The following is a 23,100-nucleotide window of genomic DNA, read 5'->3' as shown; positions in this document are numbered from 1 at the left end:
ATACAATAAAGAATAAGAAATATACACACTAACTAAGAGAAATCATCAAATCATGTGAGGATTGTATGTTTGGACAACCCAAGTTGTTCCATAATCACTCATGTATCAAAGACAAAGTTTGACATGACTTGTGGGTTAAAAACCCTAAACAAAACACCAAGTTTATGAGGTTTAATCCTCTGATTTTAAATGTCTCAACCTTGTTTTTAAGCTTAACCAACCATGGGATAAGTTGTAAGCATTAGGACATAGGTATGAGATGTGTTGGACACAAGTTGCATAGGTTTAAACAAGTTTTTGATGAACATAAAAACAAACAGAAAGTTTATGGACTATTTCGGGGCATTTCCAGGTCTGATTTCTCCAAGGAGAAGTCTAGGAATCGAACCCCATGATTATACAAGCAAGTAGGAAAAAGAATCGAGTGAATCGGATAAGAATTGAGTGAGTTATGCTCATTTTCGTGAAGGGGTGTCAATCTACTCGAACCCTTGCTTTCAGCTACGGTTTGGTGGATGTTTTGTGAGTTTTTAGGGTTGCAAAAGTGGTAGGGAGGCTGGTTATAAGTGGTATTTATAGGGGGAAGGATTAGGGTTTCAATGGGTTGGGCTTTAGAAGTGTTTAGAAGGGGTTACACCTTGAAACTAGCCCACAAAACCCAACTATATGGGCTGAATTTTGCTGAATTGGGGCTGCCATATTTCTTTATTTTTTTATTTTTTTTAAAACATTATAATGAGTAATTTTGTTAGTTAAGTTGTGTAATAATGTGCAACAATGTTTCCCCTAACTTGTAACAAGGTGAAATATGAAATAAAACATGATTTAACTAGGTAAAAAGTGTAATGTACAAGTTTTATTTACGAAGCAAGTTCCGTATTTTACAACGATTACAATGAAAGAATGGTTATAAGAACACAAGATTTCCAAATTTAGAATTTCACGTAAGGTTTCTAAATGTAGGAAGTTTGAAAACGCAGGGCGTTACAGTCTCCCCTCCTTTAGGAAATTTCGTCCCGAAATTTATTTAAGAGGAAGGCTTGAAAGAGTTTTTGGCATAAAGGTGATCATTAAGAATTGAAACTTGGGAAGTTTGAAAGTTTTGAAAAGTACCAAATTTTGGAGAACATCAAGGTAGATTTGCAAGGGGAAGTTTTTAAGGATAGTATAAAAAATCATACTTTCGTAAAACCTGTTTATTGAGAGGAACGAAAAGGTTTGTTACTTTAAATAAAGCAATAGAGAGATACTAAGTATAGTTACACAAGAATCAAGAATAGGGAGGCTATTTTATAGGTAATGAGGTAAGTTAGGACTCAAATGTTTAAACAAGCTGGATTGCGAACGAGTTTTGTATAAAATAATACGAGTATAGAATGAACGAATGGCTCTTAAAGAGTACAAGTATGTGAATAGCATAAGTGTTGGATAGATGAACGTAGTGTGTTAAGGATGAAGTCTCGTCATGAATAATCGGATATAATGCGTTTGTGAGTTGCGTGAAGTTGTATTAGGTCCAAAAGGTCTGCAACACACTGAATTTCTCATGGCACGTTTTACGAAAGTTTGGTAACATGGTGAAAACACTTATATATAGGAAGTACCAGCGGCGTATCCACCATGTTTTAACCACATTACGTCCGTTTCGTTACTCGGGGTCATGTTACGTTCCGTGTCTTACCATACACAGTAGTACACTCTATGGTTCTCATACGCCTATCACTTTAATCCCGTGTGCACCCGCGATTATACTGATCGTCGCATGATCCACATAGCTTGTACTAGTTATGTATGAATCAAGGTATACATGAATTTGAAAATAAGAATGTGTACGTAGAAGAATGTCGTATGTAAGCATGTTTATGTTTAAGCATGTATGGGACCCACGTAAGCGAATCCCTCGGATTACGCTCGCGTATAGGTACGAATGTACGAATCATGAGTAAGGATGAAAGTATGAGCATAAGTTTAAGTATGAATACGCATGTATGTATGAGCATAAACATAAAACGTGTAAGTAGTATGTGTACAAGTAGAAGCGTAAAACGTATAAGTAGTATGTGTATGAGTACAAGCATAAAACGTATGAACATAGGTGTAGGTATGAAAAATAAATATTGCGTATATGGTGTACGTTGAGACATTGCGGAGAAAAAAAAAGGTTAAGTATGTAGATACGAACGATATAAATGATGTTATCGCGAGATATCGTCTAAAATGTGTATGATGATGTGTATGTATAGTTGTTTAAACAAAACGTTGAGTTTGTCGAATCAAAATTAGATTGAGCTTGGTTTGAAAGGTAGAATATAGTTTGTATATGTAAAGGAACATAAAGTACTCATTGGTAATGCTTAACGTATTTTGTAATGATTGAAATGCTACTTTTGTTAAAAAAAGGAGTTCACGTATGTTGAAAATTGTCGATCCCCATGAAGTCTTCTAGCCCACGTGTTTTGAAATTTGGATGACGAGTTAAGCGTTGTAGAGAAGGTTTTTTTTTTTTTTTTTTTTTTAAATAACGGGTTTGTTTCATTTGCATCAAAACATGAAATTTTGAACTTTGAAAGTTCTTGTGAAAACGTCGACCCTTAGAAAAGAAATTTAGTAAAAGAACTTAGTGATTGTTTAAAAATAATTTTAACAAAGGATTTATTGATGTTGGAAAGAGTATTTGGTAAAACGATCATATAACATCTATGAGGTCTTATAAGTAATTGAGAAAGGTTAGTTTGATTTCGATTAAGAGTGGAAGTCTCTAGTATGATGATATAATGTGAACGTATTTCAGTTAATAAATCAGATGTGAAGTTCATGGGCAAGAGATTCATTAGACCGATTAAATTGATAGGTAGCATTTCGTAAGGTTTGGAAATTCGTGTAGTAAAACGGTAAAGACATGATTAAGAATCTCGTGTATATGATTTGAGTGAAAATGGATGGTAGAATAAGAAGTACGTTTGATAAACAATGTGTTTTGAAATCGGAATAAGTAGGTATTTTGAATAATGATAAATGATTTAGGTATAAAACATGATCGGGTTTGCATAATAAAATATTTTGAAAGAGAAGTTTTGGGTAACGGTCACCTAAGTAAGGGAATCACCCCTAACTCGTTGGTGAGGTCGTTTTAAGGGAAGAGGGGTGGAGTCAATCGTCAAGGTAAGGAAGTCACTCCAATCTCGATGATACCTCTCCACTAGTTGTTACAAGGAATATGAATTTAAATTATATGAAAATCATGCATATATAAATGTATCGAAAAGGTTCGATATGTTGTGCGTGTGAAAAGAGAAATCAAAGGTAAACTCGAGGTTGAAAGATTGCATCGTATAAAATGAACAATAGAAACACATGTTTGACCAAAGTTTGGAGTGTTCCAAACGGAACTTTGACTAACCAAAGTGGTCGAAAAGTCTTTTGAATTTGAGGAGCATGCTTTGGCCTAATAGGTAAAATACTCTCGCCGACAAGTCGGTTAACGGTATTTACCCTTCCGGTTACTACATGTCCCAAATCAATCGAAATTTCAAGACTTGGCGGGATTTATGAAAAATCAAGGAGTGGAACTAGTCGACAAGGTGCGGGTTTCACCCCTATCTTGACGATTTCGTATCCTAAGTGTGGTTGGTACTCGTCGGGTCAAAACTTAAATTTCGACATGTTGACGAGGGTCCACTAGAATTTGAAATTTGAGATTTACCATTAAGATGTGGATTTCACTCCTAGCTTAATGGCGATATCTCGTGTAAAAAAGAAGAATAGATAGATTGAGATTCGTTCACCAAATTGTGGGTTTCACGCCTATTTTGGTGAATTCGTCTCATTTGTATAATGCGAGTGTTTACGGATTTAGAATAGTCGAGTAAAATGCATGAGGTAAAGAGTATGTTAAAGGAATAAACAAACAAATTTAAATGCACAATGAAGCATATTAAGAATAGAACATAATGAATGGGACAATAAAACATGTATTAGCACATATTAAAGTAAATATAGCATGCCAAGTGTTAACACATAAGCGACATATATGCTTAAAAGATAAAAAAAAGGAATAAATAAAAACAAATAAGGTAGCATGTAAGTAGTTTCAAGCAAAACATAAGAATAAAGCTCTAAAACTATAGACTAGGCTAAAGCATTCCTACTTTCCCTAATTCCCTATAGTTATGGCTCTGATACCAATCTGTCACACCCCAACCAATGGCGGAAACATCGGGATGAGACGAAGTGTGAAGATTGCTAGAGACATCATAACGCTATTTGTGACAATATTTAGAAATTCCAAATTTCATTTCCAAAATAAATTGTCAAAACATTACAAGAAAAGCAAATAACAACATTGTTCAACATAACATAAACAAAATTGATACAATACTTTAAACCTAAACGTCTAAGTGAGTATCTAGGCATCTTTGCTGTCCGTTTTCATTTCATCATCATCAACCTGTAACATGTTTAAAAATACAATTCAATGCAAAAGCAAAGGCGAGTATACAAGTTTGGTACGTACATAGCATAAGATAAAAAGTGTGAACAATTCCTCATGGCAAGCATATGATTCAAGATAACATTAAATATGGCATGTGTCTAACATATCAAACCAAGAAAACGCAATATGCTCAAGACATAACCTCAAGTTTACGGGCGGGTCGTTAATCCTATAGCGCTACATATGTCAAGGTTTGGCTCGTACGAAGTTAATGATAAGTTCAACACATAAGAATAACCCAAGTTTAAAGTATCAAGCCATCACGTATACAAGCATGTTATAGGAACGTTCATGTGTTTAACAAAGTGTTCATGTGTAAGTTTTCAATAGGTAAACATGTTACACCCCAAAAGTGGTAAAAGTAAAAAGGGGAAATACGAGTATACTCACAAAGTTTGCATACGTTTTCCGATTATCCAATTGTTGACGAGTAGAGATTTAGAGTCCGAATGTATAAGGGTTAAAGTTCAAGTATGTTTAGAGTCGAGATTCGGTGTTTAAAACAACATAAAAATAAGATATGAGAATAACATGGAAAATAATCATTTAGTACATATGATGCTTGTTCTTGACACTAGGAAACTCGAAGGAGTTTAGATGTTTTCATGGAACAAGGTTCCATTAGAATCGTGACAAGTTATCATAGTCTAGGATGATGTAATCTAGTACCCCGACATATGAACACTAGTTCATCATCAAAGATTCGATTATTCGAATAATATATTTAGGTTATATAATATATGTCCAATAGTTCAAGCATGAGGTAGAAGATTAAAATCTTCATTTTGGTACCTCTAAATGTCATAGAAGTCATGTAGGAGGTAGGAAGATCAAGTCTTCCATTTAGGCACCTCTATGTGTTCACCACTACACTTGATGTAAAAAAAACAACCAAGGAGGGTCATGAACATACAATAAAGAATAAGAAATATACACACTAACTAAGAGAAATCATCAAATCATGTGAGGATTGTATGTTTGGACAACCCAAGTTGTTCCATAATCACTCATGTATCAAAGACAAAGTTTGACATGACTTGTGGGTTAAAAACCCTAAACAAAACACCAAGTTTATGAGGTTTAATCCTCTGATTTTAAATGTCTCAACCTTGTTTTTAAGCTTAACCAACCATGGGATAAGTTGTAAGCATTAGGACATAGGTATGAGATGTGTTGGACACAAGTTGCATAGGTTTAAACAAGTTTTTGATGAACATAAAAACAAACAGAAAGTTTATGGACTATTTCGGGGCATTTCCAGGTCTGATTTCTCCAAGGAGAAGTCTAGGAATCGAACCCCATGATTATACAAGCAAGTAGGAAAAAGAATCGAGTGAATCGGATAAGAATTGAGTGAGTTATGCTCATTTTCGTGAAGGGGTGTCAATCTACTCGAACCCTTGCTTTCAGCTACGGTTTGGTGGATGTTTTGTGAGTTTTTAGGGTTGCAAAAGTGGTAGGGAGGCTGGTTATAAGTGGTATTTATAGGGGGAAGGATTAGGGTTTCAATGGGTTGGGCTTTAGAAGTGTTTAGAAGGGGTTACACCTTGAAACTAGCCCACAAAACCCAACTATATGGGCTGAATTTTGCTGAATTGGGGCTGCCATATTTCTTTATTTTTTTATTTTTTTTAAAACATTATAATGAGTAATTTTGTTAGTTAAGTTGTGTAATAATGTGCAACAATGTTTCCCCTAACTTGTAACAAGGTGAAATATGAAATAAAACATGATTTAACTAGGTAAAAAGTGTAATGTACAAGTTTTATTTACGAAGCAAGTTCCGTATTTTACAACGATTACAATGAAAGAATGGTTATAAGAACACAAGATTTCCAAATTTAGAATTTCACGTAAGGTTTCTAAATGTAGGAAGTTTGAAAACGCAGGGCGTTACAACCTCCGCCACCGGCACAACCAGTAATACCTGATCCGCCGAGGCGTAGGAGGACCAATGCTCATATGTCTACACGAGGAGGAGGGGGTAACCACTTCAGCACTCCTCGACATTCTAGTAGCAGCCACTATCCGCCGCTACAAGAAGAAGGACCTTCAAGTCCTATACAGGAGGCGAACTCCGCACCTACTGCACGAAATTCGCCACCATTTGGGTATGACCAACCCATACCAGCTTACACAGGTCCAACGGCTTACAACCCGTTTGAACCATCACAAGACCAATACAACTACGGCTATGAGCGCGACCCATATGTGGTGTCGGCAAGATATAATGCGCGCTACCCTGACGGAGCACATGGAAACATGGGACCACCGGATTACTCAGCTCATGGGTATCCAATACCTCCCAGACCTCCAGTTCCGCATCAAGCGCCACAACCACGATTTTCTCCTCCTGAACAGGAAGAAATACTCCATCGACTAGATCGTGTGGAGAGAGAGTTCGAGGAAGAAAAGAAAAGCCACCGAGGATTTCTCAAGGGCTTGGCGAACCTACTAAAGGGCAAAAAGAAGAAACGTGACCACTAGCCCTTAATAGTAGTACGAATGTAATTTCTACTTTAAAATAAGTCCCTGTGTGGACAACTTATCGTATTTCAGTCCCTACGTGGACTTATCTTTAGTCCTTGCATGGACACCTATCTTGTACTAGTCCCTGCGTGGACTTGTCACTTATTTTAAAACCTCTATGGAGGTATGTATTATTTGAAAGACCCGTTTAGGGCAATATGTAATTGTATTTGAGATTTTGGAATGTATGTTATGAGTGTTGTTTTAATACATATAAAATAAATCAAAACCATTCCTTTTATATTGGTCTGCCTAATAAAGAATCTTAAGGGGGTGAAACCTAGCTTGAGGTCTTTTAAGATCAGTCAAGATGGTACGACCTAGCTGAAAAGATTCTAATTTCCTGTTAACCTCTGTACGCATGTTAACATTCATGGCAGATGTGATTCGTTATAATCACGCACGTCATTCTTATACAATAATCCTTTGAGGATTTCAAAACCCAACTAAATGATATATAGATCGTGGGTTAAATCACCAATGAAGGTGATCAATATTATAAAGACATCCATTTAGTGATGCAATGCCTACGGGCCAGTATTATAAAGACATCCATTTAGTGATGCAATGCCTACGGGCCAGTATTATTAAAACATCCATTAGTGATGCAGTGCCTACGGGCCAGAATTATTAAAACATCCATTAGTGATGTAGTGCCTACGGGCCAATATTATCAAAACATCCATTAGTGATGTAGTGCCTACGGGCCAACCATATTAAGACATCCATTAGAGGTGTAGTGCCTATGGGCCATAATAATTGTCCTATAAGACAAAAGGCAGTAGTAGTCTATGACTCTCTGTCAGAAAGAGATAAAAGAACTACGGTTCAACTCTCTATGCCTTTGATTCTCTGGAATCTCGGCTAATATTATAAAACATCATCGTGATTAGGCTTTATGCCGCCCATACTATTTATATAGTTAAAATAGGATATATTCAAATCCTAATAATTAATGAAATAAAAAGTTAACCAAATATGGTCTCTGTACCATGGTTGACAAATTGTCATAAAAGACAATCATATAATAATCTCCTAAATTAAAATTTTGTTATCTTCTGTAACAGATTCAAGTTACAATGGCGGATCCCAATGGAGAGAACAGCCACACGAATGAAGATGACTATGACAATGCGTCAGTACATTTGACAGGCGCACAACTGAAGGCTCTGATCAACAATGCTGTCCAGGCAGCGATTGATCGTCAAAATACTGAGTCTCAAGGCAGAACTGTGTCAAAACCACCCTCTAAACCAAAGACACACTCCAAACCACCCTCTGAACCCAAGAAAGATGACGACAAGCATTCGTCTACTGAGCACAGCGTTCACCGCGATAGAGAATATACTGATGCGTCCAGTGCTAAGGGTTGCACCTACAAATACTTTGTATCATGCAAGCCCCGTGAATTTACAGGGGAGAAAGGTGCGGTTGATTGTATCACCTGGCTGGACGAGATGGACACGATTGTGGACATCAGCGGGTGCGCTGAGAGGGACGTGGTTAAGTTTGTGTCCCAGTCATTCAAGGGCGAGGCCCTGGCGTGGTGGAGAGCTCTGGTACAGGCTTCAGGTAAGTCTGCTTTGTACAAAATGTCATGGGGGGAGTTTATTACCCTCATAAAAGAAAACTACTGCCCTCAGCACGAGGTTGAGAAGATTGAGGCAGATTTTGTCTCACTAGTGATGACAAACCTGGATTGTCAAGCATATCTGACAAGTTTTAACACTATGTCACGCCTGGTGCCATATCTGGTGACACCAGAGCCTAGAAGGATTGCCCGTTTCATTGGGGGCTTAGAGCCGGCGATCAAGGCCAGCGTAAAGGCCTCTAGGCCAACGACCTTCAGGTCAGTTACTGACCTCTCCTTGTCTCTTACACTTGATGTTGTCCGTCTGAGGGCACAAAGGAGCAAGGAGGCTGAAAAGCGAAAGCGTGAGGATGATACCTCACGAAAGTCCGGGAAAAAGCACCGTGGAAACGGTGAGGGCAAGAGAGGGTCGGAGGCAAAGAAGGAGGGGCAAGCTGATGGAAGACCTCACTGCAAGGTCTGCAAGAAACCTCACTCCGGGAAGTGTAGGTTTGCGTCTGGTTCACAGTCGCAACAAAAGACTCCACCCTGTGGGCTGTGCAAGTCTAAGGATCATAAGACAGTGGAGTGTAAAAAGATAAAGGATGCAACCTGCTATAATTGTAACGAGAAGGGGCACATAAAGAGTAATTGCCCGAAGTATGCCAAGAAGGCGGAAGAGACAAAGAAGTCGAATGCGAGAGTTTTTCGCTTGGATGCAAAGGAAGCGGTTAAGGACGACACTGTGCTTACAGGTACTTTTCTCGTAAATAATATATTTGCAAGAGTACTGTTCGATTCTGGCGTTGATAAGTCCTTTGTAGACCAGAAATTTTGCCAACTACTAAATATGCCAATCAAAACCCTTGGCGTAAAATACGAAGTAGAGTTAGCAGACGGCACGATAGAAACCGTCTCTACTGTTCTAGAAGGATGTGAAATATCCATTAGGAACCATTCTTTTCCTTTATCTCTACTTCCTTTCAAACTTGCGGGTTTTGACATCGTACTAGGCATGGACTGGTTATCCCATAACCAGGCCCAAATCATTTGCGGTAAAAGGCAAATAGTCTTAAAGACTCCGAGTGGTGAATCTCTTACCATTCGAGGGGATACGCATTACGGATTGCCCGAAGACGTATCTATGCTGAAAGCTTCAAGGTGTTTGAACAGAGGCTGTGTAATTTACATGGCTCAGGTGATAATTGAAGAACCAAAGCCGAAGATCGAGGATCTTCCTGTCATTTCTGAATACCCCGAGGTTTTTCCTGAAGAACTACCTGGTTTGCCACCAGATAGACAAGTGGAGTTCAGAATTGACATCATTCCTGGAGCAGCTCCGATAGCAAGAGCACCTTACAGACTAGCGCCAACGGAAATGAAAGAACTGAGGACCCAGTTGGATGAACTGCTGGCGAAAGGTTTTATCAGACCTAGTTCATCTCCCTGGGGAGCTCCTGTCCTATTTGTAAAGAAGAAGGACGGATCAATGCGGTTGTGCATTGACTATAGAGAGCTGAATAAAGTTACCATAAAGAATAGATATCCTTTACCAAGGATCGATGATCTATTCGATCAGCTACAAGGAGCAAGCTACTTCTCCAAGATCGACTTAAGGTCGGGTTATCATCAACTAAGGGTCAGAGATGAAGATGTACACAAGACTGCATTTAGGACTCGCTATGGTCATTACGAGTTCCTAGTGATGCCTTTTGGGCTCACAAATGCACCGGCTGCGTTCATGGATCTCATGAACCGCGTTTGCAAGCCATACTTGGATAAATTCGTCATAGTCTTCATAGACGATATCCTGATCTATTCTAAAAGCCAAGATGACCACGAGAAGCATCTCCGTTGCATTCTCGAATTACTACAGCGTGAGAAACTCTACGCCAAATTCTCGAAGTGTGAATTCTGGCTACGAGAAGTTCAGTTTTTAGGACACGTTGTGAGTGAGCGTGGTATCCAAGTGGATCCCGCTAAGGTGGAGGCAGTCATGAACTGGCAAGAGCCAAAGACGCCTACCGAAATCCGTAGTTTCCTGGGATTAGCAGGATACTACCGAAGATTTATTGAAAATTTTTCGAGGATTGCTGCGCCTTTGACTTCCTTGACCAAGAAGAAAGAAAAGTACATTTGGGGCCCGAAGCAGCAAGAGTCCTTTGAAATACTGAAGCAGAAGCTAAGCAACGCACCTGTGTTGACATTACCGGAAGGTACAGATGAATTCGTAGTTTACTGCGATGCATCACATACAGGCATGGGGTGTGTGCTTATGCAGAAGGGCAAGGTGATTGCCTATGCTTCAAGGCAATTAAAGGTGCATGAAAAGAATTACACCACCCATGATTTGGAGTTGGGTGCCGTTGTATTTGCACTGAAGTTGTGGAGGCATTACCTTTATGGTATTAAATTTGTGATTTATTCTGATCACAAAAGCCTCCAGCACCTGTTCAACCAGAAAGAGTTGAACATGAGACAACGCCGTTGGATGGAAACCCTGAATGATTATGACTGTGAAATCAGGTACCATCCTGCTAAGGCGAATGTGGTCGCCGATGCATTGAGCAGAAAAGAAAGGGTAAAACCCATTCGAATCAATGCCAAGAGCATTGAAGTTAAAAATAATTTGATTGAAAGGATTTTGGCTGCACAGCGAGAGGCTGTGTTGGAAGCTAATTATCCAAATGAAAAACTGGGAGTAACTGAGGAGCAGTTGACTCTTAGCAAGGATGGAATCCTAAGACTGAATGGACGTATATGGGTTCCAGTTTACGGAGGACTACGTGATGTTGTTCTCCAGGAAGCCCATAGTTCCAAATACTCAGTCCATCCTGGTGCTGATAAGATGTACCAAGACTTAAAGGCAAATTATTGGTGGATAGGCTTGAAAAAGTCTGTAGCCGCCCATGTAGCAAAGTGCTTGACTTGTGCTCAAGTCAAAGCCGAGCACCAAAAGCCGTCTGGCTTGCTACAACAGCCTGAACTTCCCGAGTGGAAGTGGGAATGCGTAACTATGGACTTCATAACCAAGTTACCCAAAACCAGGAAAGGAAACGATACAATATGGGTCATAGTTGATAGGCTGACTAAATCAGCTCATTTTCTACCCATCAAGGAGACGTATAGCTCCGATATGTTAGCCCAACTTTATGTTGATAAGATTGTAGCCTTACACGGCATACCTGTGTCTATTATCTCCGACAGGGATACTAGATACACATCTCACTTCTGGAAGAGTTTCCAGCAATCTTTGGGCACGCGTTTAAACTTTAGTACGGCTTACCATCCACAGACGGACGGACAAAGTGAACGTACTATCCAAACGCTAGAAGACATGCTTCGTGCATGTGCGATCGATTTAGGTGGTAACTGGGATAAAAATCTACCCCTGATCGAATTCTCCTACAATAATAGCTACCACACCAGCATAAAGGCTGCGCCTTTTGAGGCATTATATGGTAGGAAATGTAGATCGCCTGTTTGTTGGGCGGAAGTAGGAGAGGTCCAATTATCGGGACCAGAGATTTTTTTCCAGACTACGGACAAGATTGTCCAGATCCGGGAACGTCTCAAGGCTGCCCGCGATAGGCAGAAGAGCTACGCTGATCCAAAGCGTAAGGATTTTCACTTCGAAGTGGGTGAAAAGGTATTACTTAAGGTGTCACCCTGGAAGGGGGTGATGCGTTTCGGCAAGAAGGGCAAGCTGAGTCCGAGATACATAGGGCCTTTTGAGGTCATTGAACGAGTCGGATCAGTTGCCTATAAACTAAACTTGCCTGAAGAGCTCAATGGAATTCACAATGTGTTCCACATCTGCAATCTCAAAAAGTGCTTCGCCGACGAGTCGTTGGTGATTCCTCACACAGATGTGCATATAGATGAGAGCTTAAAGTTTATAGAAAAACCCTTGTCGATTGAGGATCGACAGGTGAAGAAGCTTCGCAGAAAGCACGTACCGATTGTAAAAGTCAAATGGGATGCTCGTAGAGGTCCTGAATATACGTGGGAAGTCGAAGCTACAATGAAAGAAAAATACCCCTATTTATTTGAGTAAATCTCGGGTCGAGATTTATTTTAAGGGGGTGAGGATGTAACACCTCGAATTTTTGTGTCCAATGATGTGTTAACACGTGTCATTTGTTTACACGTGGCATCTGTAATAAATAAAGGACTAATTTTGACAAACCTTGAAAGTATATAAATTCGAGGGTTATAAATGTCAACAAGGGTAAATATACTGTATAGTATCCCTAAATAATGCTTAAACCTTCAAACGAATAAATTATAGATCGTACAAAAACAAAACGCGGAAGAAAGTGAGAGATTACAAACTACAGGGGTTAACTGTGTCAACATGTTTAATAATACCTCTGAGTGACCCTTTAACGTTCCAAAGACTTTGTAACGGTATTATACCCTCACTAAAATAATATATATGAATTTCGCGAAGTTTCGATATGAAACGAGAAAGTTACGATCGAATTCGTAGAAGAAGGGTTAAAAGCGTCAACAGTGAAAGTTAAGGCTTTCCAATATAATTAATAAATAAACCGGGGACTTAATAATGCGGGTAATTAACACGAGGCCCCTATCGGTAAATAACCGAGGGCCAAACCGCAAAGTTACCCCTTCAGAACCGAAAGGTCAGGTGAATCATTACGAAAGATTTCGTTATTAATGGCCCGATTCTGTAATCATTATAAAAGATTTGAAAAATTCAGAAAATATAACCTCACGCGACCCGCGTAAGGTTTAGACATAAGTTGAGGCGGGCCGCGAGCCTCCTCACTAATTCGCCTGATTTCTTAACCTTTAGGCGACCCGCATTAAAATGCATGGGAACTCCCATGCGGGCCGCGTAAAGTGCCCAGATGCAGAATGGTTGTAACTACTTGGCTTTTGGAGCTTTTGAACGATCAAACAACCATTTAATTGAGCATGGGTGCCCCCTACACGACCCATACCACTTAGGGACACCTGCCCATGATCCATGATCAATTGTAGCTTGTTGTGTAATGATCTTGAAGGCTCTTAAGCACTATAAATAAGCTACATTGGCTCATATCATTCACAACATCAAAACACACAACTACTGATCATTCTAAGTGCTCCCAAGCATTCTCTTCTGCTCCATAAACAAGAACACACTTCTGTAAGTCGTTCACAATCAACTTGGTCTTGCATTTCCATAGTTATAGCTCATAAACGCAACCGTCGTAACTAACGGTTGTCATTGCAATATCTTGCAAATGGTTCAGTCTTATGACGAATCAAAAATGGTTATGAGTTGGTATTTATGTGGGTATTAAACCTCTAAAATGGTTCCCCCTGATCACCACTCTAACTATGTCAATTATCGAGTCAAACGTGCGGTTAAAAAGTCAACAGAAAGCTATTTTGGCGATTTATGCATAATCTGTAATATATATGTTATGGAACCTGTTTTGATAATCATAAAACATGATAATAAGTATATAAACCTGTTTGCGCTCGTTTGAATCGATCATTTACTATATAGAACCGGTTCGGAGCCGAATGTCGCAAAAGTTTGACTTTTGCTTTGACTTCAGTTCTGACCCGTTTTAGTGAGGTATGAATATACCTTAGGACTCTCTTAGGACCAGGTCACATGTTGGTATACGCCTCTGTGGTCGGTTCATGAGTTATCCAAGTCTTTAGCGCATTTCCGTCATTCGCCTAAAAGTTGACCGTAACGGCCTTTTAAAATTAAAACAAGTATTTCGGACACGTGAACGGACCAAAACCTTGCTTGTTAAAATATAAGCATGTCCCTAAAGTTTCACGTCAATCCGAGGTCTAGAATGAGAGTTATGCTAAAAGGCGCACTTTTAAGAAAGTTTTGTAATTAACGGCGCAATTAGCATAACGCCCATCTAACCCAAGTTTTCGTCACCAACACTTTTACCCACTGTGGTAAAATAATATTTTGGGAATTTTAAAGATTTTAAATAATTTTTACCATGCTCATAACCTGCGGTTATGGCTACGGTTCGGTAAATACCGAATATGCCCTTTTTGGCCAAAACGGGAGTTCTACAAGGTCTTTTGACCCGATTCCAATTGCTACTGGTTTTAAATAATAAATAAAGTATTTTAAGCTTTATAAGCTGTTCGGGAAACTCAGATTTCCTGTAGAACTCGAAAATCCCTTATAAAGTCTTTAAAATGACCGAAAAGCCCCTACGGGGCATAATATTGACTTAAACTTGTTACGGGCATTACGGAAGGTATCCTACTGATACCAAAATACTTTTAAGGCATATTGACTTAGGAAATAAGCGTACGACTCTTATGGTAAACCGTTTCGCCTATTTGCGCACACGGTACGGCTCATGGAACTAGTTTTCGTGCAATAGCCGATATGGGTCAAATTATATTATTTGAACCCCAAAATCCAGAGTATGAACTATAAACCCATATAAAACAAGTCACTAAACTTGTTGGGTCCAAATCATACTCCATTCTCGGTTTTCGCCTTTACGTGCGAATTAACCATATCCATATATATCGGAATCAACCGGTTTAAGCTACGGCTAATACAAGGACCGTTAGGATTCTAAGAGGTTAATTAAAACCTTCGTTCCAGATTAGGAGCCCCAGTAAAAGCTATCGGTGACTTGATCTGAATTAAGGATTAATACTTGCAAAGGTAAATACTTTTGACTTATTTCCCCTATATGGGCTTGGGTTACGGTATATTAATACCGCTTGATTGAGCATTATATAATTCCATCGCTTAGGTGGTTAATTGATTAATTATGATTGGCTCATTTAAACAGTTTTGTTGCTTATAAGCCTTTGGGGGGTTTAATGACCGTTGTCCCGGATATCCTTGGCATCATTTTACGAAATGGCCACGACCATCGACATCCCGGTGTAGGCGTACACCCGGTATAAAGTGTCGACATTAAAATTAAAAGACGTAGCCGTTGGTTTTCATACTACGGTTTTACGCAAACGTGGTGTGTCTATAAATCTTTAACCCGGCACGACCCGGGCTACTGAACGCATAAAAGAACATGTAAAACGTTCACAAGATCATTATGAATTTTCCCAAGTTATAAAAGAGTTTGTGCCTTGTGCATTCAAATCAATTTTAATCAACATTTTTAAATGTGTCAGTTGAATGTATTTACCAGTGTAAACTGACGTATTTTCCCCAAAAAGATTAAGTGCAGGTACCTAAACGTAATTGGCTGGTATTAGCTCCCTAGCGTCGGGATAAGCCTCGCAAGCTTGATTGCAGTATCTAATGGAACAATACTTACTTTTATTTACGATCCACTGTGGATATTCAACTTCTGTAATACATTGATATTATCACCAGAGGTTGAAATATATATATTTATCTTATGCTTCCGCTGTGCATTATATAATTGTGTGGTTTGACTATATTGTTGCCAACATCGTCACGGTAATCCCCCACCGGGCCCACCGGTGAGACACGTGGAAATCGGGGTGTGACATTTAGATCTGGAATCTGAGTTTAGTTAGGTTGAATTTGAGCTGATTTGTTTATTGTGTGTACATAGGGTTAGTTGAAGTGTTGACCTAAATTGCATGTTGTTTGGTTTTAATTGTTAGTGTGTCATGAGGCTAATTGTGTTTGACTACTGTTGTGTTTTTATTGATTTGGCTTTTGTTATCGGATGATTTAAAGGTGGATCATTAAAGTCAAAAGGTTTATTTAGAGTGCCACTAATCTCTATGTTAAACCTTGTTTGTTATGTAACTCTAAGGATAAATTCTTCTTATTATTATGAAAACTTAAACTGTATTCTTGTAAAGATGTGAAGTTCTTTAAGATGATGATGATCTGGTTGATTTGTATTTTATGTTCGTCCTATTTTACTTCTCACTTTCACATACAAAAAATGACAGATATGAGATTCTGCAGGAACAATTATAAGATTTGTATTCTTAGATGCTTCGTTAGACTAGGCTGGGAGTTTGATTGTTTGAGAAGCTTTGGTTAGGAAGATAGAACATGTTCAATTGGTTAATGCACTAAGAGAATCTAAAACACAGTGACAACATCTACAAGGATCTGATTTTTGTTTTTGAGTGTTGGAATTCTTGGTTTTTTATGACATTTTTGACATGTTTTTGTGGTTATGTTACAGCTTGTCGGTGGAGAAATACCCCGATAATCGAATGCTTGGTACCCGTGAACTTGTGAATGGAAAGGTATATTGGTGCTTGTTATGGAACATACTGAACTCCTTAAGTACTTCTTGTGTTTGACTATTTGTTGACAATATTTATATGCATTTTGTTGGGTCTACAACATGGACCGTATGTATGGTTGACTTACAAGCAAGTGTATGACAAGGTGATACAGGTTGGAAATGCTATCCGTGCATGTGGTGTCGAGCCGGTGAGTGAATTATTCTGTTGTTGACTCTTCGTTGTATGTTAAGCTAAATTTCGACAAAAATAGACATGTTGATTTAATTTTACCTTTACTAACCATTTACCTTTGTGGTGTCATCCGCAAGTGTCATTTGGGATATTGTATACACACACTAGGGGTGTGGCGTGGCTAACCATGATATAACATTGTAGTTATAGTTACTACTTACTACGAACTATGATCCGGAAGTTAATTATAACCGGAGTTAGCTGATCGACTACACGGTAACGTGTAGTCAATTTCGTTGCCCGCGGCGCAACGCGCGCGTGGCACTTTTCTAGTTTAATCCAAAACGAATAGAAATTATCTTGGAATTTATATATTCACTCGGGTATGTATAAAGATGGAGTGTCAATATATGTGTATATATATGATGAAACAATGGTTAACCGGGCAGGGTTAACTCACTGGTCTCGTCAAGAAGGGTTAATCCCTTCCTCTCGAGGATCGCCGGCTGGATCACCGGTGGGTTGATCTCCTGCACAAGGAAACAAACCGTGACTCGTAACAAGGAGGATGGGGTGGGGGGTGCTCCTTGTTACCACTCTCCGGCGTGAGAATCAGTAGTTTGCTTGGGAAGCAAAGTAAGATTGTAGTAGTAGTTAGGGAGTTGTGAAGAGATACCTCAAACCTGGTTTGGGGTTGGTAATTATAGCCGAGGAGTGAAGGAGGAGGTGGATGGATAGACTGACGGCATGCTGCACCTTTGCAGGTGTGTCAGACATGTCGGCCGTGGAGACGACGCCACGTCAGTCTGTCGCTTCCGTAGACCTGACAGGTGACTGCCATTGGTTCCACTTGCACTGTGGTGTCAGTCCCACTTGTTGAGCGTATAGGATGCGGTGTTAGCCGCATCGCTGCCTGCGGTAACATCTGATGTTATCGCGTCTCTTGCTAGTGATCAAGAAATACGCGAGATGCGGTGCTGGCCGCATCGTCGCCTGCGGTGACTGTTGCTGTTATCCAGCTTCCTTGTATTGATAGAAGTGTTCACTGGACGCGGTGCGAGGCCGCATCGCTGTGAATACTTCCGTTTTCATACACCAGATGTGATGCTATGTCGCATCACTCTACCGTTCTCATGTTCCATGTAAGTCCTCCTTCGTTACTAGATAGATTGGTTTCAACCCTTGTGTCGACGCGTTCTCGCATGGGCACAAGTAGGTTGTTAGCTAGTGCGGGTTTTGATAAGGGTAATGGTCACTCGCGGTCGATGCTGACGCGAGATCTGGGATCATACCCCTTCAATATACGATATGGTATTTCTAAATTCACATAAGACAATTAGACAAACACTTACATTTGAGTAGGTTGGAGAGAAGATTTATAAGGTTTGATTTCGATAATAGTCGTATCGTTGTTACTATGATACATGCAAATGGACCACGGTGGAAGATTTATAATAGAATTTTACAGTAAAACATCGTATGTTCAAAGACATCCGCAGAAAACAAAATGTAGGCATACATACAAATCCAGACATCATGTTCCACATATATAATTGGCGATAAAAAAACTAACGGGTAACATTTCAAAGGGTGCGGTGTGTCCATTCACCGCGCGGTAACCCGCCGACCCTTCCTTTACCGCTGAGTTATGTTGATTTCGGTGAATGGTTACCGCATGGCATGTTGTCAATTTTGGACCATTGGAAAGGTTAACGGCTATAAAGCCGTTTTAATTAAAAAAACAAATAAATACATTTATAAATAATATCATTGGGCATTTCATTTTTCATTCAATTCACATATTTTCACTTTTAATCTCAAAATTCTCATGCTATGGATAGACAAAACAAGAGTGATGGCAGGAAAAAAAGTTTCGGGTTCCTGTTCGAAGGCAAGGGGGTGTGGCTCACAAAGTAGACGAGGCAGATTGAGTGGTTTAAGTGTGTCATTTCAATCACAATTCGGTTATTCCCCACACTCTCAACCTCCATATTTTTACGCCCAAACTACACAACCGGGTTTTTACAACACCCAACCCCAACCCAATTATCCACCACAATTTTTTTCACTACCACAAGGTCCCACGATGGTTGCACCCAGTGTGTATGAATATCGTACGTGTAACACCCCGAAAACGGGTTTGGTAATCAAACTCCGTTAATACTACAGGACGGGTAAAATACAGTTAGTGGTAAAACTTACCCGGTAAAATTTAGGATTTAATTAAATAAATCTAATATTTGTTAAAAGGATGAGAAATACTTTGAGAAAGCAAAGTATATAAAAGGCCCCGAGATTTAACGGGACTTAAAATAAAACGGGTTGAGAACAAGATAAAGTAACTAGGTAATAAATAACCTAGTACAAGTCTTGTAATTACATGAAAGAACAAAATATCAAGTTACAAACTAAATAAAAGTAGAGGGGCCTATGTTATTAAAATCTAAACTTATATTATTAAGTTTAATAAAAAAAAATAAAACCAAACACACCATTTAGGTGCCTAGGTGCCTGGTTCGATCAACAGGAGGAGGAGGGCGACCCCCACTCTCAAAACCCTAACAACTTACTAATCTCACAAACTGAAGGCTCAAACCAAGTTAAAATCAAAAATCGAGCATGGATTATTGATCCCCATTGCAAGGGGGTTGTAAGGTATGTAAAATTTGATGTTAATTCCCTTTTTGAAATTCTCATGAATTTGGGAAATCTGAAATTTGATGTTGCATGTTTGCTATTTGGATAGAATAGGGATGATATAGTGTCTAGGAGTGAAACCTAGACAATAACATGTGAAATCATGCCTAAATTCTGGAAATTTCATGAGTACATTGAAGGTCATTCATGGGTTTTGTGAGAAAATGATGAACACTAGGGTAAATTAATGTGTAATTCTATAAGTAATAGCTCAATTGATGATAATCAAGGCTAAGTAGCAAGCCATGAATTAGAAAATAAAAGATGTAAAATTATGCCCGTCAAGTGTTTGTAAAAATGCCCCAAAGAAGGCTCAAAATTGAAATTTGAAGTTAAAACGCATGATTGTGATGATTTAGCAAATTATGCGATACATTATTGAAAAATGGTTCTAAACGGATTTCAAATTGAACTCTTTAGGCGAGGAATCCGGATCGTCAAGTGGACAAGCCGGTGGAAATACGCGTTTGAAAAGGGTGCTTAAAAAGGTACGTAACTATGATTCCGTTACGTTATGCTTGATTTCGTATTTTTCGCTAGTAGACTTTAAATTAGCATAATACATGAAATTGGCACTTAGTTGAAGTGACGAAGATCACTAGGTAAATAAACGGGTCAAAAGGTGAAATTATCACCCTTTGACAACATCGACTAATGGTTTGTCGAGTTACATGTTTATAGGAATAAATATCAAATGGATACGCACATTGCTATTGCTTAGCGGCTACTAAGTCAAGGTATTGAAACGGGTCAATATATTGATCCGAGCCAGGTATGTATAATGATTCAAATCATCTTGTAGAACTTGAGATTTTATAAGAGTTAGACATGGTTAAAGTATAGTTATTCGGTTATCTTTTAGGTAAGCCGAATAAATTGAATTATGGTTATAGTGTTTTAGAAGCACATGGGTTTATAAACAAGATTATAGTTAAAAGGTCGGATTTTGGGTCAAGCAAGTGTTTGAAAGTTCCTTGTAGTAAAAGAAAGATGAAAATTGACCAAATTGCCCTTATAAGCTAATTCGAACAAACGACCCTTAAAAGGGGTTCGGAAACGAGTTTTATGATTAAATAAATGCTTAGAATAAGAAAAGATAGTGAAAGATGTAAATTCTTGGGTCGAATGACTTTATATGAGTCTTTGACGTAAAACAATAATCCGAGGGGTAAAACTAGGAACATATAGATATCCACATTTAATCCACCACACGTATAGTTGTGGTGGAAGATTACTTGATAAGAAATGTAGGAATATGATGCTAGAAATGAATGAAAGCGATTTTAAGTTTTAAAGTGCTTAAATACCCTTAATGGGTCAAAATAAGCACTTGAGCGTAAAAGGGTTCTAACTAAGTAAGAAAGCCATGATTTATGATTAATTTGATAGGAGATATTGAAATTATGATTCTCATCAGTTTATAGATCAAGTAAACATGTTTGTTTGATAAAATCGCGAACGGGTCAAAATTTGGTAAAAAGGGTAATAAGCCGAAGACTTAAAAGTCTTACATTTTGTTAATCCGGATGTTGGATTTTAACTCCATATGATGAAGGGTCAAATTACAATCATGTAGGAAGAAACGGTAGGTCAAACGGACAAGTGGATTGAAAGATACGAAAGTTTTCGTGTCAAAAACGACAAAATGGGAGAGGCTGATACAGGGGCCACCGTAACTTACGGTGGGCACCGTAAGTTACGGTGGGGCTGAAAACCTTACGGCAGATACCTACTGAGTTACGGTGGGGGCATTTTAAATCAGGAGCCACCGTAACTTACGGTGTCCACCGTAAGTTACGGTGGAGACTGGATTCAAATCCTTGTTTCTAGGATCAAGGGATTAATATTGGGATTTCCTGATTTTTCTTTAATTCGATTATTCGACACCATTTTCCTTGTGATACCAGTTATTTAATTATCAAAACTAACTTTTAAGTTGGTTTTGAACTCAGGTGAATGTCGAGAGCCCCAGATGAAGATCAAGCGTCGAGCAAGAACCGAACACGTGTTAAATGAAGCTTCCGCAATGTTGTTTCGTCGTTATTTTAAAACGATGAATTAAATTATATTATGTTGTTTTGTTTTCAAGTTTAGAAAAGATTTAATAAACCCATAATTTGAGCATGAATGTTTAAATATAAATACTTAGTAATCTGTGATTATTTACGAAAATCGCTAAATAAATTTACGGTTGTTACAGTACGGATGCCCAAAACGCTTTTGACCCGTTTCATTATCGAAGTCCACCGAGTCAATCTCCAAGAGATATGTTGAACACATGCTTCCAATATACGATGATAACGAAGAAGAAGAGTTTGTGTCCGAGACTCAAAACATAGATGAAGACGAACATGAAGATTATGTCGAACAAGAGGAAGAACTTGAAGTCGAAGAAGAAGCCGAAGATGAACTGAAAGGAAAAGGGGGGTAAGGCGGATCGTCAAAGTTGGACGAAGAAACAAGAAGAGGCGTTAGCGATGGCGTATGTGCATTGTAGTGTAAACAAGACAAAAGGCAATCAGCAAAATCGGAATGTTTTTGGAAAAAAAATTCTCACACATTACAATGCAACAGTTGGAGGAAGTTCCCAACCGTTCATCAAGTCCGTCCAAAATGGAAAGCTATGCAAGGAAAGTTGAACTTATTCAACGGCTTTAGCCATCAAACGGAATAATTTTTTACGTTTACATACTTTTTAACCCACTATAAGACCATATGTAGTAGTTTAGCCAAATAACGCCCCCACCATGGGGCGTTTTGCGACACGTGGCAGTCCAATCAGCATGGGGCATTATTGGGGGTTATTGCAAAAGTGTCGTAGTGGGAATAACGTCCAATAACGCTCATACAATCATTTCACAATTATTATTTTTTTAATTTAAAACATAAAAATCTTCATTAATTTTAAATAAAAATTACTCTAGTTGAAAAAAAAAACAGAAAACAAAAAAATTGAAAAAAAATAAAGTTAAAAAAAAAAGATGATCTAGAGTCCATGTTTTTCTCGAATTTTTTGGCGATGCATTTGCGCAAGGATCAACGCGTCGCCTTGGAGGTGGTCGATCGGTTTGGACAAAAACTCAATGTCCTTTTCCATTTGCCCCGCCTCTTGCATCTCGTTAAACTTTTTGGTTTCGGCCACTCGTTCTTTCATAATCTCATAATGTTGGTGGCCGAGGTCGCGAATGTCTTGGAGACGACGGTTCATCTCCTTGAAATCTTCCTTCAACTCGAGATCGGAAGACGACTCCACCGTTTTTTTCCCGGTTCGCTTATCCTTTCTTCTACCGGGCGGTCGGGTCAACTCTTCTTCAAGTTCCTCGTCAACGTCCATCACCTCATTTAGATCGACATTGCGGGCATCCGATGTGAGTGTTTCAGGGTCAACGGAGGATGATGTTTTTGACCGTTTAGCTCGACGTCTACT

The 23,100-nt window shown here is 38.9% G+C and overlaps 1 long non-coding RNA gene across 1 annotated transcript; it reads left to right on the top strand.

Moving 5' to 3' along the window:
* Window positions 1-19,509: 19,509 nt before the first annotated feature.
* On the top strand, window positions 19,510-20,446 carry LOC118489065. Its single transcript, XR_004886056.1, has 3 exons — window positions 19,510-19,631; window positions 20,094-20,161; window positions 20,355-20,446. It is a non-coding gene; the product is annotated as an uncharacterized LOC118489065 (long non-coding RNA).
* The last annotated feature ends 2,654 nt before the right edge of the window (window positions 20,447-23,100 follow it).

This window comes from Helianthus annuus, chromosome 17 (assembly GCF_002127325.2).
Source record: "Helianthus annuus cultivar XRQ/B chromosome 17, HanXRQr2.0-SUNRISE, whole genome shotgun sequence".
Taxonomy (NCBI): domain Eukaryota; kingdom Viridiplantae; phylum Streptophyta; class Magnoliopsida; order Asterales; family Asteraceae; genus Helianthus; species Helianthus annuus.
Note: the sequence above shows the minus strand (reverse complement) of the source record. Positions and strands in the feature narration are given on the sequence as shown.